This window comes from Oryctolagus cuniculus, chromosome 10 (genome assembly GCF_964237555.1).
Source record: "Oryctolagus cuniculus chromosome 10, mOryCun1.1, whole genome shotgun sequence".
NCBI classification, from domain to species: domain Eukaryota; kingdom Metazoa; phylum Chordata; class Mammalia; order Lagomorpha; family Leporidae; genus Oryctolagus; species Oryctolagus cuniculus.
The window spans coordinates 32,869,806-32,887,566 of NC_091441.1; positions in this window are offsets into that span (position 1 = coordinate 32,869,806).

Below are 17,761 nucleotides of genomic sequence, written 5' to 3' on the forward strand. Positions count from 1 at the left end.
ACCGGTGCCCATATGGGATGCCGGCGCTTCAGGCCAGGGTGTTAACTCACTGCAGCACTGTGCCGCCCCTATTTGTTGAAGTCTTTACTCAGTGTACAGTTAATCTTATGAGTATATAATAAACTATATGTAGCTCATTATAAAATTAATAGAGGAAATAAGAGAGGAAGGGTGGGAACATGGGTAGGAGGGAAGGTAAGGTTGGAAGTGTCACTATGTTCCTAAATCTGTATATATGAAACACCTGAAATTTGTTCACTTTAACATTTATAAAACAAAAAAATTACTAAATAAAAATAATAAAATAAAAATAGTATTTACTAAAGAAATTCTCCTGTACAGATTGAGCATCCCTAACTCATGACCCAAAATCTGATATTCTCCAAAATCTGAAACTTTTAATCCCTGACATGACATCACATGTGGAAAACTACCTGACCTCATGTGACAAGTAACAATCAAAATACAAGCACACTAAATAACGATAGAAAATTACTTTGAGTTTATGTGAATGATGGTTCTATAAAACATAAATAAAACTGGTTTTAAGACTTGTTTTTTTTTTTTTTTTTTTTTTTTTTTTTTTTTTTTTTTTTAACAGGCAGAGTGGACAGTGAGAGAGAGAGACAGAGAGAAAGGTCTTCCTTTGCCGTTCGTTCACCCTCCAATGGCCGCCGCGGCCGGCGCGCTGCGGCCGTCGCACCGCGCTGATCCAATGGCAGGAGCCAGGAGCCAGGTGCTTTTCCTGGTCTCCCATGGGGTGCAGGGCCCAAGCACCTGGGCCATCCTCCACTGCACTCCCTGGCCACAGCAGAGAGCTGGCCTGGAAGAGGGGCAACCGGGACAGAATCCGGCGCCCCGACCGGGACTAGAACCCGGTGTGCCGGCGCCGCTAGGCGGAGGATTAGCCTAGTGAGCTGCAGCCCCGGCCAAGACTTGGTTTTCATCTTCAAGGTATCTCATTGCATATATGCAAATATTTTAAAATCTAAGAAAAGAAATCTAAAATTTGAATCACTTCTGGGCCCCAGCATTTTGAATAAGCAATGCTCACCCTGTATCAATTTGATTGAGTCTCATAAGAATTCCATAATTTGGATATGAAAGATATGGCTAGTCCTCTTTTCAGATGAGAAAATGCCACTTCCATAGAGTCTAGACAATTTCCCTAAGCATAGTTAATAGGTAGCAAAAATAGACTCAGAAGTTAACGTCATGGGTCAAGTGAGTTTTCTGTAATACTCAGTTATTTGCTGTATAAATCAGCACCAATTTCACCCACCCTTCCTGGAATATGAAATTTAACATGATGGTGCAAAGGAAGATTTTTGCTGAAACTGTTTTATGTCTAGTTAAATTGCCTTAACTAGGATCCAGAAGAGTATTGTTTATGGAGACATAAAGGCCCAGAAATAAAACATGAAATTATAAAAGTCACCAAAAGAATATTTAATCTTCTATTCTTTATTTCTTAGAGTGGATGTTCTCCATTCCCTTTTAAAGATCATTTTCCTAAAGCTATCTGGGGAGTCTTTGTAGCATACAATATACCAAAATTGAGAATTTCATAAGTAATTTAAGTGTTATGTTATCAATTTCACATTTCTAAAGCAGCCAAATAACTTTGTATCTAGAACAGATACAAAAATACAATTGCTTCTTTTTTCATTTTTTTTCATAGCTTTCATGTTTTAAAAATGTTATTTTTTCTCATCCTTGCAGTTTTCATGCATTTAGCCATGCTTTGTATATGTGATGCTTGACCATGCTCTTTGATCAAAAGCCATGTTTGGGAATGTGACTCAGGAATAAACAGTGACACAGTGGTACAGCTCTGGACCAAGCCTCAAGTCCCTCTCCCCAAGTCTACAGCTGTTGGACATAAAAATGAAGGTGCCTTGTTTGGGCATAGGACATGGGACGATCCTGCCTTGTAGAATGAGACAAGAGACTAGGCTGGTGTGTGCCTCAGAACACACAGCCCAGGTCCCCCAGGATGGACCAAGGGGCTCTTACCTCTGCTGTGTCAGATTCATATTGTGGCTTCTGATTGTTATATTCTTGGGGTTTGTGTGATCTGATTGCCATTTTTCATTGAGTGAGGGTTTTAAATGTCACCGTGGACTAATGTAAAAATCACTCTTCATATCTTACCTCAAATCACTAAATACTCTTAAAAATTGTACAGAAAGAGAATTGAGGTATTATCATAACTTTATGTGGATTCAGTGCATCTTTGATTGGTCTTAAACTATACAGATGACAGTTGTTAGTGTAACTGTAGACAGCACAGCTGCAGTTAGCAGGTTGACATTAAGTTAACCAGATTTTTTTTGTCTTTTATAGCTCCTGAACAAAGGGCGAGATATTTCAAGGAGTATCCTATTTGCACCTCAGTTAAGAGATAAATGTTATATTTTTCTGGCATTGGTGCATACTGCTAAGGTTTAAACAGAAATAGAGAGATGAATTTGTGGTAAAGGAAATACTAAATTGAAATTCAGTAATGCTCTGTATTATAAACTCTGGGGACATGCATGAGTCCAATAAATAAATGAACTAAAGAATATTTGGCAGAAGGAATGAGGAACTAGTTTGACAGGGAGATTCCTGTTCTCAATTATTTTAGGAAGGAAGGGAACAAATGTGGGAAACCAAGGAGTCGAGACAAGGTGAATGAGTGTGAGAGGAAATCAGGAAAACACCAAGAAGACTTTTACTGGCAACATGAACTGACAGAATGATACCTGATTATTATTTTATGCTTATGCATGAAAGTACTATAAGCAAACACCTCAATTGAATACACAGTTGAATTAGGCTGATGTTTCAGGCTGAGATAAGATTAAAATGGGGGCAGCTTGAGGAAACTTTAAGGGTACCATGTCAAACTCTAGGAAGATTAAATATTTGGGACAGTAGATGCCAGAGGAAAGTGTTAGGACCATTCAGAAGTCCTAGCTTCCTCTCTGTCTTCATGCATGGGGAGAAAATAACTTCCAATAAGGAGCCTAAAAACAGAACAAAGCGTGAACTGAAGCATGAAGGAATTGATTTAGAACAGCAGAAAGAAAGTCCTTGGTATGAGGTACCATTTTGTTTGCAGGTGAAGACCAACCTTCCCTAGGATACCCACTTCATTCTTTTTTTCAGTAGTAGTGTGAAATGGAGCCACCCAGGACAGGCATTTGTGGGATAACCAGGGCTAGGTATTTGATCTCTGGCAGAAAAATATTTCCTATAAGTAGTCCCTGAACTCATGATTTTGCCTCATGAGGTCACTGGTGGCCATTCATGAAGTAGTAAACAAGGTCAGGAGACCTAGCCATCACATCTGTAATCCACTGGTTGATTTGTTCTAGTTGCTGAAGGCAAGATGTTACCCTTCAAGGATCTTGAAAGAGTGACAAAATGATAAATACATCAAAAAAGGGCAGTGGGTATTAATTACTAATTAGTTTATATTAACACAGTACTGAACACAGTGCCACAGTGCTGGTACCAAGACAATATATATTATTTTAAGTCATTAAATGTTGAGATAATGTGTTACAGCACAGTGGATAACAAAGTCAATCACTGAGTAAGCATTAGAATCAGCACTGACCATAGAATTTGTTTTCTTTGATTTTTTTAATACTTCCTGAAATATTCAAAAAGCATTAGTTAAATTAAATGCTATGAATGAGAAGCCTTCTATGGTCAAAGTTCATTTGAGAATTAGTTCACGGTTTCTGTGTTTTTAGAGTTTATGTTGTCTTGTGTGTAGCAAAGACAAAGTGATAAAGAAACATTAAATTTTGTGAAACCCAGAATTTATAGTTATTTGATTATTTAATATTATTAACATGAGGCCTATAAGCATGGTTAATCATAGAACACATGGACATACTTTAGAAAGCATTAGTCTATGGCTTGTGCATTAAGATGCTGCTCAGGACAACTGTACCTATATTGGAGTGTCTGGGTTTGAGTTCCAGTTTCACTCCTGATTCCAGCTTCCTGATAATGTGAACTCGGTGAGAAAACAAGTGTTCACTCAAGTAGATGGAGCCCTGTTACCATTTGGGAGACCTGGGTTGGGCTCCTGGCTCACAACCATGACTTGTCTCAACTCTGGCTGTTTCAGGCATTTGGCAAGCGAAACAGTAGATGGGATCTCTCTCCTCCCTTTCTCTCTCTCTCTCTCTCTCTCTCTCTCTCTCTCTCTTTCTCCCTTTCCCTCCCTCTCTCTCCCTTTCAAATAAATAAATAAACTGTAACAAAAAAATGAAAACACTGATCTATTTCTTTATCATTCTAAGCAAATGGAACAGGATGGAGAAGTTTCTATGAGGTATGTGCAAAATTTCTGAGTAATCAGCAGAAAACAGTACCCAGAGGATACCTATAGGTATGGTATGAAAATAAGCACTTACAATGCTCATCTCTATACCCCTTAATACCCTCCATAGCAGGTATATATTACTTCTAAGGTAAGAAAAGTCTTATGGAGGAGACTTAATAGTATTTTTCTTCTCACTTTGGCTTTGGTACACTTAAGTGTTTATGTGCGAGTCAGGGGGAGGAAGGGTAGTGGAGGCATTAGGATAAAACATAACTATGATAAATCAGGCTACAAGCATTGCTCTGTTTTAAAGTGTGAATGCCTGATTAACTATTGGATGAGTTTTCATTTCTCCTGGAGGTTACTCTCAGCACTTGTCTGAAGGACCAGTAAACAGTTAACAAGCCAAGGAACATTCACTGTGAATAGCATAGATTTACTACTGCCCCTTCTGTAGGGTGGAACTGGACTTTACCTGGTCCCAGCCCTTGCTTGACCCCTCTTCCTACCAGAGCTGAGCTTTCTGACAAGTGTGTTTATAGGTTCCCCATTGCCTGAACCAGACCCCTGAAATTCCCCTTTCCTATAGCAGTGAGAAAAAACTTTGCTGTACTCAGGTCTTCAAGTCACGGTTGAAAGGGAGGTGAGAAATGAATTTGTTTTCCTGCCGACATTCGTCATCTAGCCATTCTTGAGGGATTACAAATTGTGGGAAACAGGTTGCTATAAAGTCCTATAGGAAAGTATCCCACGAGCAGAAGTCTCTGGTGTGGGAGGTTGGAGAGTAGGTTAGTAGAGCTTCCACAATGGTTGGAACAGGGTCTGTACCACTGCTGAGTCAGAGTCAGGGTTACAAGTCAATCTCAGTCTACTGCCAAGTTTTGACTACAGCACCATTGGTCTCTGCCTCTCTGTTCTACTCCCTTCCTCCACTTTGCCAGTAACTCCTGAATCTCTTACCCCATCTTATGTCTTTTTATCATTATCTCTTCATATCAAGGATCTGATCAGAATGAAATCTGAAGCATTTTCTCTAGTAGATGCCTGTGTGTTAGTTTAATTTCAAGTATGTCCTGCAGAGATGGGAAAAAGGAGTCTGCTGTTAAGGCTTTGCATGTATTTACATAGGTCCACAGGTCCCTGGAAGTTTGTAATCACCTCATTAATCAGCCATATGTCCCCGAGTTACGAATTTCTGCCACAAATCGTTTCAACTGAGTTTGGCTAGAACACAGGTTGTTGACGTTGTGAACCAGTAAGAGCTGCAGATTTTACCTATGCTGCGTGAAATTTTGCATTTTAGTAGAGAACTTCTGTATTTCAAAATGGAAGGAATGAGTCTGGAGTGATGAGATTACAGGCTTTGAGGCATGCAGATAGGGGAATAAGTTTAGATACCGGGGCTTGTTGGCAATCCTAAATCATAGCATAACCTCCCTCTGCACATCAGGCTGGCTAGCTCTAGAGATTGCTTGGAACACTCACATCTCATACTGAATTGCTTGGGTTTGAGTCTCTCCTTCTCTCTAAACTATAGTTTCTTGCTAATTTGCACTGTTGGAGGAAGAAATGATGTCCCAAGTCGCTGGGTCCCTGCCATCCACATGGGGGACATGAATTAAGTTCGGGGAACCTGGCAAGAACCTGGCTTTGCCCAGGTTGGTACAGACATTTGAGGAGTAGATCAGCAGATGGTCTTTCTGCCCTTCTGTCTCTCTCTAGCTCTCTGTTTCTTTCTCTCCATCTCTGTCTTTAAGATAAATAATAATATGACCAAACAATCACACATTCTTTGTTGTGCTCAAGGATACAAGTCAAAATATTTTCCTTCCATTGTGTCTGCAGTGGTGTCTCCATCTCAGTACCTACTATTCTTTGATTTATAGCTTAAAAGATTGCTAATAAACATGCAAATGCCACTGGAGATTAGCTTCCTGAAGCTGTCATCCAGGGACTTCTTAATATAGACTAATTTATTATGTTAGCTACAGGTAGGATGGGCAACAAAAGTAAGGAAGGTAGGAGGCTAAAAGGTAAAGGACAAAGAGAAATTCACACCCTGTCATTTTTCGGAGGTTTTGAAGTGTGGGAAGTTATTGATGAAAAGGCTTGCAAGGATGTCTTAATTTAGTCTAGAGCTCCTCATTAAAAATGTGTGTGCATATGAAAGCAATGGGGAGAGGTACAGAGAAATATGAATTTTCAGTGGATGGAAAGTAGTGGCTTACCAGCAAACGCCATACTAATAACTCAGTTTGGGAAAGCAGTTTAACAACTACTGTGCTGTAGAGATGTCAATTATCACTGTGAGAATAGTGATCAGAAGTGGAACTTTATTTGTCATTTTATTTAGGCATTATTCCTTTAACTTATGTATAAAAAACTTCTGGCTTGAGGAAATTTGATACCTTTGATTACTTCTCATAATAATTCACAGTAATGTCTGAATTGGAAACAATAAGTATTCAAATCACTGTGATACATGTTCTTTTTAAATTTAAATAGCATTTTAAATATTCCCAGGTGTGAACTGTGAAAATTACACTACTCTAGGACCTTGGGGTTTATGGAAGGGATGATGGAGAAAGTGTATAGTCTAAGTATTTGTAGGTTTGAAAGTCAGAAGACGAAGCTTAAATAAGATGTTAGGACTAAATATCGATTCTCATCAAGTTGCATGTCTGTTCTGGGCCACAGAGGGAACTTATACCATATAGTTATTTTGTGTATGTGTGTGTTTATATAGTAATATTACACTGTTTTGGTATGTAATTAAAATCAAATTATTTTAGTTCAAAATAGATTTTTAATATTAATTAATTTTTAAGGAATAAAAATTTCATATGTACAAGTTTAGGAATATAGTTATTCTTCCCACCATACCCATTTCTCCTCCTCCTCTCTCCTCTTCCCAGTACCATTCTCCATTAAGATTCATTTTCAGTTACTTTGTACACAGAAGACCAACTTTATACTAAGTAAAAATTTCATCCATTTACATACACACACACACAAACTTTTTGAGAACAATTATCACAGTTAACTCTCATAATAAAACTCACTGAGGACAGAGGTCCTGCATGGGGAGTTAGTGCACAATGACTCCTGTTGTTAATTTAACAATTAACACTCTTAGGCATGATGTCAGTGACAACCAGAGGCTCTTGACATGAGATTCCTAGGCTGTGGAAGACTTTTGAATCCACAAACTCCAACAGTATTTAGACAAGGCCATAAGCAAAGTGGAAGTTCTCTCTCCCTTTAGAGATAAGTACATCCTTCTTTGGTTGCTACTTCTTTCCATTAGGAACTCACTCACAGAGATCCTTAATGCAGAATATTTTTTGCCACAGTGTCTTGGCTTTCCATGCCTGAAATGCTATCATGGGCTTTTCAGCCAGATCAGGAGGCTGTATGGGCTGATTCTGAGGTTAGAATGTTACTTAAAGCAATTGTCATTCTATGAGTCTGCTGAGTGGACTGCTTCACACATTGGAATATTCTCCACTCTGGCAAAATAAATAAATAAATAAATAAATAAAAATACCTAAATGAAAGATCTCTGTGAGTGAGATCTCAGTGGAAAGAACGGGTTATCAAAGAAGGAGGTACCTTTATCTGAAGGGAGGAGAGAACTTCTACTCTGACTACAACCTTGTCTAAATATGATCAGAGTTGGTGAACTCGAAAGGCTTCCATAGCCTTGGCAGCTCATGACAAGAGCCTAGGGTGATTACTGATGCCATAAACAAGAGTGTCAATTTGCTAAGTCAACAACAGGAGTCACTGTGCACTTGCTCCTCATATAGGATCTCTGTCCTTAATGTGTTGTACAATGTGAATTAATGCTATAACTAGTACTCAAAAAGTATTTTATGCTTTGTGTTTCTGTGTGGGTGCAAACTGTTGAAATTTTTACTTAATATATACTAAATTGATCTCCTGTATATAAAGAGAATTGAAAATGAATCTTGATGCCAATGGAATGGGAGGGGGAGCGGGAGATGGGAGGGTTGCAGGTGAGAGGGAAGTTATAGGGGGAAAAGCCATTGTAATCCATAAATTGTACTTTGGAAATTTATATTTATTAAATTTAATTCTTTCATAATTACCTAACACTTGATACTAATTACATGGCCATTTTAACACTTAACACTTAATCCTATCTATATGTTCACTTTAACACTTTATATGATCGCTTTAACACATAAGATGACATTTATATCACCCAGATTAATAGGATTTTGGGTCCCATGACAAGTTTTTTTTTTTTTTTTTTTTTACTAAGAAGAAAGCAGATAAAAATCTCCATTGTATTGAAGATTTCCTTCTCTTTTCTTTTCTTTTCTTTTCTTTTTAACTTTTATTTAATGAATATAAATTACCAAAGTACAGTTTATGGATTACAATGGCTCCCCCCCCCCATAACGTCCCTCCCACCCGCAACCCTCCCCTTTCTCACTCCCTCTCCCCTTCCGTTCACATCATGATTCATTTTCAATTCTCTTTATATCCAGAAGATCAGTTTAGCATACATTAAGTAAAGATTTCAACAGTTTGCACCCACACAGAAACATAAAGTGAAAAATACTGTTTGAGGCCGGCGCCGCGGCTCACTAGGCTAATCCTCCGCCTAGCGGCGCTGGCACACTGGGTTCTAGTCCCGGTTGGGGCGCCGGATTCTGTCCCGGTTGCCTCTCTTCCAGAACAGCCCTCTGCTGTGGCCAGGGAGTGCAGTGGAGGATGGCCCAGGTGGTTGGGCCCTGCACCCCATGGGAGACCAGGAAATGCACCTGGCTCCTGGCTCCTGCCATCGGATCAGCGCGGTGTGCCGGCCGCAGTGCACTGGCCACGGCGGCCATTGGAGGGTGAACGAACGGCAAAGGAAGACCTTTCTCTCTGTCTCTCTCTCTCACTGTCCACTCTGCCTGTAAAAAAAAAAATACTGTTTGAGCACTAGTTATAGCATTAAATCTCAATGTACAGCACACTAAGGACAAAGATCCTACATGAGGAGTAAGTGCACAGTGAATCCTGTTGTTGACCTAACAAATTGACACTCTTGTTTATGGCATCAGTAATCACCCTAGGCTCTTGTCATGAGTTGCCAAGGCTATGGAAGCCCCCTGAGTTCACCGACTCTGATCATATTTAGAAAAGGCCATGGTCAAAGTGGAAGTTCTCTCCTCCCTTCAGAGAAAGGTACCTCCTTCTTTGATGACCCGTTCTTTCCACTGGGATCTCACTCACGGAGATCTTTCATTTTGGGTTTTTTTTTTTTTGTTTTTTTTTTTTTTTTTTTTTTTTTTCCCTAGAGTGTCTTGGCTTTCCATGCCTGAAAAACTCTCATGGGCATTTCAGCCGGATCTGCATGCCTTAAGGGCTGATTCTGAGGCCATAGTGCTGTTTAGGACATCTGCCATTCTATGGGTCTGCTGTGTATCTCGCTTCCCATGTTGGATCGTTCTCTCCCTTTTTGATTCTATCAGCTAGTATTTGCAGACACTATTCTTGTTTATGTGATCCCTTTGGTTCTTAGTCCTATCATTATGATCAATTGTGAACAGAAATTGATCACTGGGACTAGTGAGATGGCATTGGTACATGCCACCTTGATGGGATTGAATTGGAATCCCCTGGTATGTTTCTAACTCTATTGTTTGAGGTAAGTCAGCTTGAGCATGCCCACAACAAGTTTTTAAACTATACCCTTTGAAGTTAGTCCTTAGGAATGTATGCAGAACTGTATAGCTTTACAGTTACAAACTTCCTCCTCCCTCTCTTATTCCCACTCTTATTTCTTACTGAAATCCATCCTCAATTGACTTTATACACATATGATTAACTCTATGTTAAATAATGAATTCAACAAATAGTATGAAGAAAAAAAATGAAAAATCAAACAAAACAAAAGTGTTCCTTGACAGTCAACACAAGGGCAGCTCAGGTCATCCCTTCTCAAAGTGTCAATTTCACTTCTGCAGATTTCATTTTAGGTACTCTATTCATTCTTGCAAATCAGGGAGAACATATGGTACTTGTTCCTTTGTGACAGTCTTATTTCACTAAGTATGATATTTTCCAGATTCATCCATTTTGTTGCAAATGACTGGATTGCATATTTTAACTACTGTGTAGTATTCCATAGTGTACATATCCCATAGTTTCTTTATCCAGTCTTCAGTTGACAGGCATTTAGGTTGGTTCCATGTCTTAGTTATTGTGAATTGAGCTGCAATAAACATGGGGGAGGGATAACTATTTATTTATTTCATTTGGATAAATTCTGAGGAGCGGGATGGGTCAAAAGGTAGGTCTATATTCAGATTTCTGAGATATCTCCATGCTGTCTTCCTTAGTGGTTTTACCAGTTTACATTCACATCAATAGTGTATTAGTGTACCTTTACCCCACATGTTGATTCTTGCATGGAAGCCATTCTAACTGGGGTGAAGTGAAACCTCATTGTAGTTTTGATTTGCATTTCCCTGACAGCTAGTTATCCTGAACATTTTTTTTCCTGTGTCTGTTGGCTATTTGGATTTCCTCTTTTGAAAAATGTCTGTGTAAGTGCTTTGCCCATTTGTTACCTGGGTTGTTTGTTTTGTTGTTGTGGAGTTTCTTACTCTCTTATATATTCTGGTTATTAATCCTTTATCAGCTGTATAGTTTGTAAATAATTTCTCTCATTCTGTCTGTTGCCTCTTCACTTTCCTGAGTGTTTCCTTTGCTGTGCAGAAACTTCTCAATTTGATGTAATCCCATTTGTTAATTTTGGCTTCGATTGCCTGTGCCTCTGGGTTCTTTTCCAAAAAATCTTTGCCTGTGCCTATATCTTGGAGGGTTTCTCAGGGATTTTCAACTCTTCATTTTGCTGAAATTTTGTGGGGTTTTTTGGATTCAATTTTGTTGATTTCTTCTCTAATTTTAATTATTTCTTTTCTCCTACTAGTTTTGAGTTTGGTTTGCTGTTGTTTTTCTAGATCCTTGAGATGTATTGATAGCTAATATTTATTTGGTGGCTTTCCAATTTATTGATGTAGGTACCAATTACTGTAAACTTTCCTCTTAACACTACTTTTGCTGTATCCCATAAGTTTTGATATTTTGTGTTGTCTTCATTTGTTTCCAGAAAATTTTTAATTTCTCTCTTGATTTTTTCTATGACCCACTGTTTATTTGGGAGCATGTTGTTCAGTCTTCATATGTTTGCACACGTTCTATAGATTTCTGAGTTGTGGATTTCCAACTTTATTCCACTGTGGTCCAAGAAGATGCATGGTATGATTTTGATTTTTTTGTATTTGCTGAGACTTGCTTTATGGCCTGGCCTGTGGTCAATCATAGAGCATTATCCAAGTACTGCTGAGAAGAGTGTATATTCTGCAACTGTAGGATGAAAAGTTCTGTAGACATCTGTTAGATCCATTTTGTCTAGTGTTGATTAACTCTGCTGTTTCCTTGCTGATTTTCTGTCTTGTTGGTCTGTCCATTGCTGAAAGTGGGGTTTGAACTCCTCCTTTATTAATGCATCTGAGACTATGTCTCCCTTTAGATCACTTAACATTTCTTTTAAATAGCCAAGTGCCCTGTAATTAGATGCATATATGTTTATAATAATTATATCTTCCTGTTGAATTGATCCCTTAGTCATTATATATGCCCTTCTTTGTCTCTTTTAACAGTTTTTGTTTTAAAGTCTATTTTATCTGATGTTAGGATGGCTACACCAGCTGTTTTTTGGTTTCTGTTGGCATGGAATATTTTTTTCCATCCTTTCACTTTCTGTCTGCATGCATCTTTGTTGGTGAGATGTGTTTCTTGAAGGCAACAAATAAATGGTTTTTGTTTTTTAATCCATTCAGCCAGTCTGTGTCTTTTAACTGGGCGACAGGCAGAAGCTAGCAGAGAATTAGGTTCTCAGAACATGCCACAATTCTGTGTAATGGGTGGCTGTAGAACAAGGAATTTCCAGCTTTGCCATAGTCACAAGTCACAGAGGAACTCACTGTGAGCCCTGAAGATTTCCTCTGGCTGTCATTGCAATAGGTCTTCTAGTGCCTCTGAAAAGACCTCAGCCCAGCCTGCAGGTGTTCATTAATTGATATATAGATCTGAAATGTTTTATATTTGTTAGTTTGAAAAATAAGTAAAGTTGGATAGGCATTTGGCATAGCAATGCTTGGGATTCTTGCATTACATATCAGAGTGCTTAGGCTTGCATCTGGATTCCAGCTTCCTGCTCAAGTACATCCTGAGAGATAGCACATGATGACTAAAGTGGTTGGTCCCTACTATCTACATGGGGGACTCAGACTGTGTTTCTTGCTCCAGCCTTCAGCCTCACCCATACCTGGCTTATAGGCTAGAGAGAACTAGCAGATGTGAGATCTTCTTTTCTCTCTCTTTCAAATAAACACACAATAAAATAAATAAAATGTTTTAGAAAGCAAATAAAATAAAATATACCCTACCTTACCACAATTCCAAATAGCATGGGACAATAACACTTCCTTGTAGAGATTGTGGGGAGACTTGTGGCTATGGTTTCTCAAGCAATTGCTATGCCAATTAAAATAGTTCTTCCTGCATACCTACCTCATTTTCTTCAGATGGATCCTCAGCATTTCTCTCCTACATTAATGTGACAACCTCCAAACTACTGCTATTTCTGATGAAACACAAACCTTTTTTCTTTTAATCATGTTATGCATTGACAACAATTCTGAGTCCTTGAGCTATTGGGAATGTCTAGGCTTATAAATGTTAAGTTTCATTGAAAGAGAACTTCAATTCTTTGTCATCAGTTAAGCTTAGAAAATAGTAGTACTTATCATTTATTAAATAAATATGAGAGCCACCATGAGAGCCACTAACTGCTTAATTATCCAATCCAGCCATTGCCACATTCTTTTCCAAGCATTTCAACTTCTCTTATCTCTGTGCATTTCTTCCCTAATTCTGTCTGTGTCAGAAGCCCTCATTTTATTTTCTACTTTTTCATCAAACTAATTTCTACCCATGGTCTATTATTAAGCTATCAGTACTGGTACAAGTGTTTGGCACTATACTACTCAGGACACTCACATCCCATATTGGAGTGCCTGGATTAGAGTCCCAGCTTTGCTGTGGATTCCAGCCTCCTGATAATGCCCATCCTGGGAGTCAACAGATGATTATTTAAGTAAATTTGTCGCTGCCACCCACATGGGGGACCTGGATTGAGTTCATAGCTCTTATCCTCAGCTTTGCTCATCCTCAGCTGTGTGAACATTTTGGAATGAGCTAGTGGATGGAGCTGTCTCTCTTTCTCTGTGCCTTTCAGATACATCTTAAAAACTTTTAAGTGTCAATTTTACTGGGAAGCCTTGTCTGTATTCTTCATTTCCTTGAAATGGTGTCTACAGATAGTGAAAATGAATCACAAGAGCCAGATGTTTGAAGCCTATTCAAGCACTGGTTCTATGAGAGGAACCAGTATGTATATGTCACCAAAAATTCATAAAACACAAATTTTATATCTACTCATTTATGCTTTTTATTTACAAGTTATAACATTGAGGCTGGAAGTGAGTGGTGACATAAAGCATGCTGATGGGTTAAAAGGTGGGGTTTAGGACTTCAATGCATTTGTTGAAGTCAAATAATTAGGTAAGAGGATGGATGGGACTATTCAAGAATATAGAGTTCTTGCTTTCTAACCCAATGCTTTTTTATAACAGCCTAACCTGATTATTTGTGTGAAGATGATTAAAACCAGTCATTACTCTTTTCAAGTAAATAAATAGATGTTTTCCATAAAAGAATATAAGAGTCTGTCTCTATAGCATTATTGGGTCAACCAATCAAAGTTCATAAGCCATTCAATTCCATTAGACAACCAGAAACTCATGCGGGCAATTGACACTTGCCATTGAATCAATGCAGTGTTTGGGTACACAGCCTAAATAGCTCAGTGGTGTAGGTGTCATGTAGACGGACATAGCCTGGCTTTCTCTGAGGTGGGAACCCAGTAAACAAACTAACCCAAGGGGACCATATACACACAGACTGGTTCCATCACATTGCCCACTAACTGAAGCAAGTTAAATTAATAACTTTGCTGTGTTTATGGACAGACTGGTTATAAGCAATGTAGGCATCTCGACTGACAATCAGCCAGGCAGAGAAACCAATTAACTAGTGGATCTAAATCACAAGAAAGAGGAGTCATTTCCTAAATGACCTGGATACATTCTTGTAATAAATTACTAAATTAATGGATGAATAAATCCAAAGTCTTTGTGAGTTTGGAAATTCATTCATTCACTAAATTTTATGAAATGACTGTTCTTTCTGTGTTAGACTTTGAGAAACAATGATGATTAAAATATCTTTCTTCCAAAATTAAAAAGAGACAAAGTAGCTTCAAATAGATCATTTCAAGCTGATTTTCTGAGCATTCATTGGATCCAAAACCCTTGAAGGTAAAAAAGAAAGGGAAAGAAAACTATGCTTTGTCAAGTTAGATTATACCTACCTGGTGCTTTCCAAGGGAGAAGCTTTGACCTTTGGAGAAAGAGGGGTGACAGTAGGTGATACATGACTGCCACACACATCTTCAGATAGCTGTGTTCTCTTCCAGTATTGTCAGCCAAATTATATAATAATGCCCTATACTTGCCCTGGTGCTTTTCACGGTGTTTCACATATATCATTGTATATCGCCTTGAACTTCACCCCAATAAAGAGAGCACAAACAGCATTATTTCCATTTTAAAGATGAGGGCATCAAGACTTAGAAAGCTTAACAGATTTCCCGAAATTATGTAACTCACTGCCAATTTCTTTTTTTTTTTTAAACTTTTATTTAATGCATATAATTTTCCAAAGTACGACTTATGGATTACAATGGCTTCCCCCCCCATACCGTCCCTCCCACCCACAACCCTCCCCTTTCCCACTCCCTCTCCCCTTCCATTCACATCAAGATTCATTTTCGACTATCTTATTATACAGAAGATCAGCTTAGTATACATTAAGTATGGATTTCAACAGTTTGCTCCCACACAGAAACATAAAGTGAAAAATAATAGATGATTTTTTAAATGATGATGAAATCAGAGCAGACCTATTGTCATGTTTAATCCCAGTGAGAGTCAAGTTGGGAATTGATAATTTCTTTTTTTTTTAACAGAGGATCAGTTTAGTATGCATTAAGTAAGGATTTCAACAGTTTGCACCCCCATAGAAACACAAGGTGAAATATATTGTTTGAGTACTCGTTATAGCATTAAATCTCAATGTACAGCACATTAAGGATAGAGATCCTACATGAGGAGTAAGTGCACAGTGACTCCTGTTGTTGACTTTACCAATTGACACTCCTGTCTATGGCATCAGTAATCTCCCTATGCTCCAGTCATGAGTTTCCAAGGCTATGGAAGCCCTCTGAGTTCTCCGACTCTTATCTTGTTTAGACAAGGTCATAGTCAAAGTGGAGGTTCTCTCCTCCCTTCAGAGAAAGGTACCTCCTTCTTTGATGACCTGTTCTTTCCACTGGGATCTCACTCGCAGAGATCTTTTTCCAGAGTGTCTTGGCTTTCCATGCCTGAAATACTCTCATGAGCTTTTCAGCCAGCTCCGAATGCCTTTAGGGCTGATTCTGAGGGCCCTGGCCTGAAGCACTCACTGCCAATTTCTGCATATCACACTGCCTTCATTCGTGACAATCCTTGCACTGAAACAAATTAACTGAATGGAGACAAGTCCTTGTTTGAACAATCTCTGTATATTTATCTGTGTTTGTGGTAGTGACCGAGTGATGATGGTACATGCCTCAATCTCTTTGGTGAAGCTTAATAGATGTAATAATATGCTTGCCGCACAGTCCTCTGAGATTACCTCCTTCTCCTTTATATATCAATGTCCACGTCAGGTCGCACATGAGCCACCAAAACTTGCTTGGCTTCTCACATCTGCATTGATCAGTTCCTTCCTTGACTCGTTAGCAAGGCTGATGGAAACATTTTTTGAGAAGTTAATGGATTGATTTTTGGATTTATTAATTAAGTCACTGTGCTTTGTCTTGAGACAAAGAACAGAAATGCTTGCTTACTGTTCACCAGAGCTCATGGTCTGGTGGGGCAGAGAGAGTTGGGGCATCCCATTACTTCAGGCATCAGAGGTGTGCTCTTTCAGAGTTCCCAATGCTATGGTGGCTGTAAAGGGAAAAGGGCCATTCTGCACAGGGAATGGAGAATGTAAAGACATCCAAAGTTTTGGTTGTATACTTAATCAGGCTACTTGCTAATGTTTGATTTGCCTCAAGTAATCCTTAGTAGAAAATTTCAAGTTGGAAAAAAAAAAAAAGGTCATCACTAGGGAAATGTGCCTGGTTTGTTAGTGAAAACTAAACATAGGAGAGGTCAAATTCAACATAGAATAAGATAAGCATCCTCTATCTACCCTCCAAAAGATGAGCATGAGCTATCCAAGAAAAGTGCATTGAAGGGAACAGCATCTGTTTGGATGGCAAAGTCCAAACATATTTATGAAAAATCATTCACATTTTTGTTATTTTTAATATGACTTCACTTTTGTACCAGATTGTCATACCACTAGGGTATAGGGATATTAAGAGAAGGGAAATGGATGGGGCAAAAATATTAAGGAAAAATGCATAGTCCCTGGCTTTCCATTTTAATCAAACATGTATAATTGAATAGCAGAGCAAGAATATGCTTAATCCTTATAAAAGAGTCATCTGTAGCTTGGGGGATTCCATTAAAATGGAAAATCAACTTGGCAGATTCAGGGAAATCTTCATGAAATAAGTGGAACGAATAGAATCCTGAAGAACATGTTAAATTTGGATTAAGAATTCAGGGAAAACAATTTGAGAATTTACTCAGCAGTGCTTGTAAACAAGAACACTAGGAAGTTTCCAGTCAACATAAAGATTTTTGTCTTCCACTTCTGTGACCCTGCAGGGTAGCCTTGTGCTCATATGCATCAACTGAGTCTATCAGTCCACTTATGTGGGATACAGAAGACTCTGTTCTTGCCTTCACTGTATTTACCATCTAATCAGTCAGAAAATGTGAGGGTATGGGAAGGAAGGAAATATATCAAAGTACAAGGTGATTTGAGGGATTTAAGGAGAGTAGCTGTTTATAGGATCAACACCATAGGTGATTATTTTGTTTTCTATTTGTCACTGTTGATATAGGTCTGATCTCAAGTTTAAATTGCCTTAAAGAAGCTCCCTGTTCTCCAGGGTTGTGCTCTTCCTCATTTTAGGGTTTAAAAACAGCTATTCACCACCCCATCTATGTACTTGGAAAAACAGTTGTAATTAATGGGAATAAATTTAATTGAGAAAAATGAGTCCAGCCTCAGAGGTTGGCTTTTCTTTTCTTTTTTATTTTTTATTTTTGACAGGCAGAGTGGACA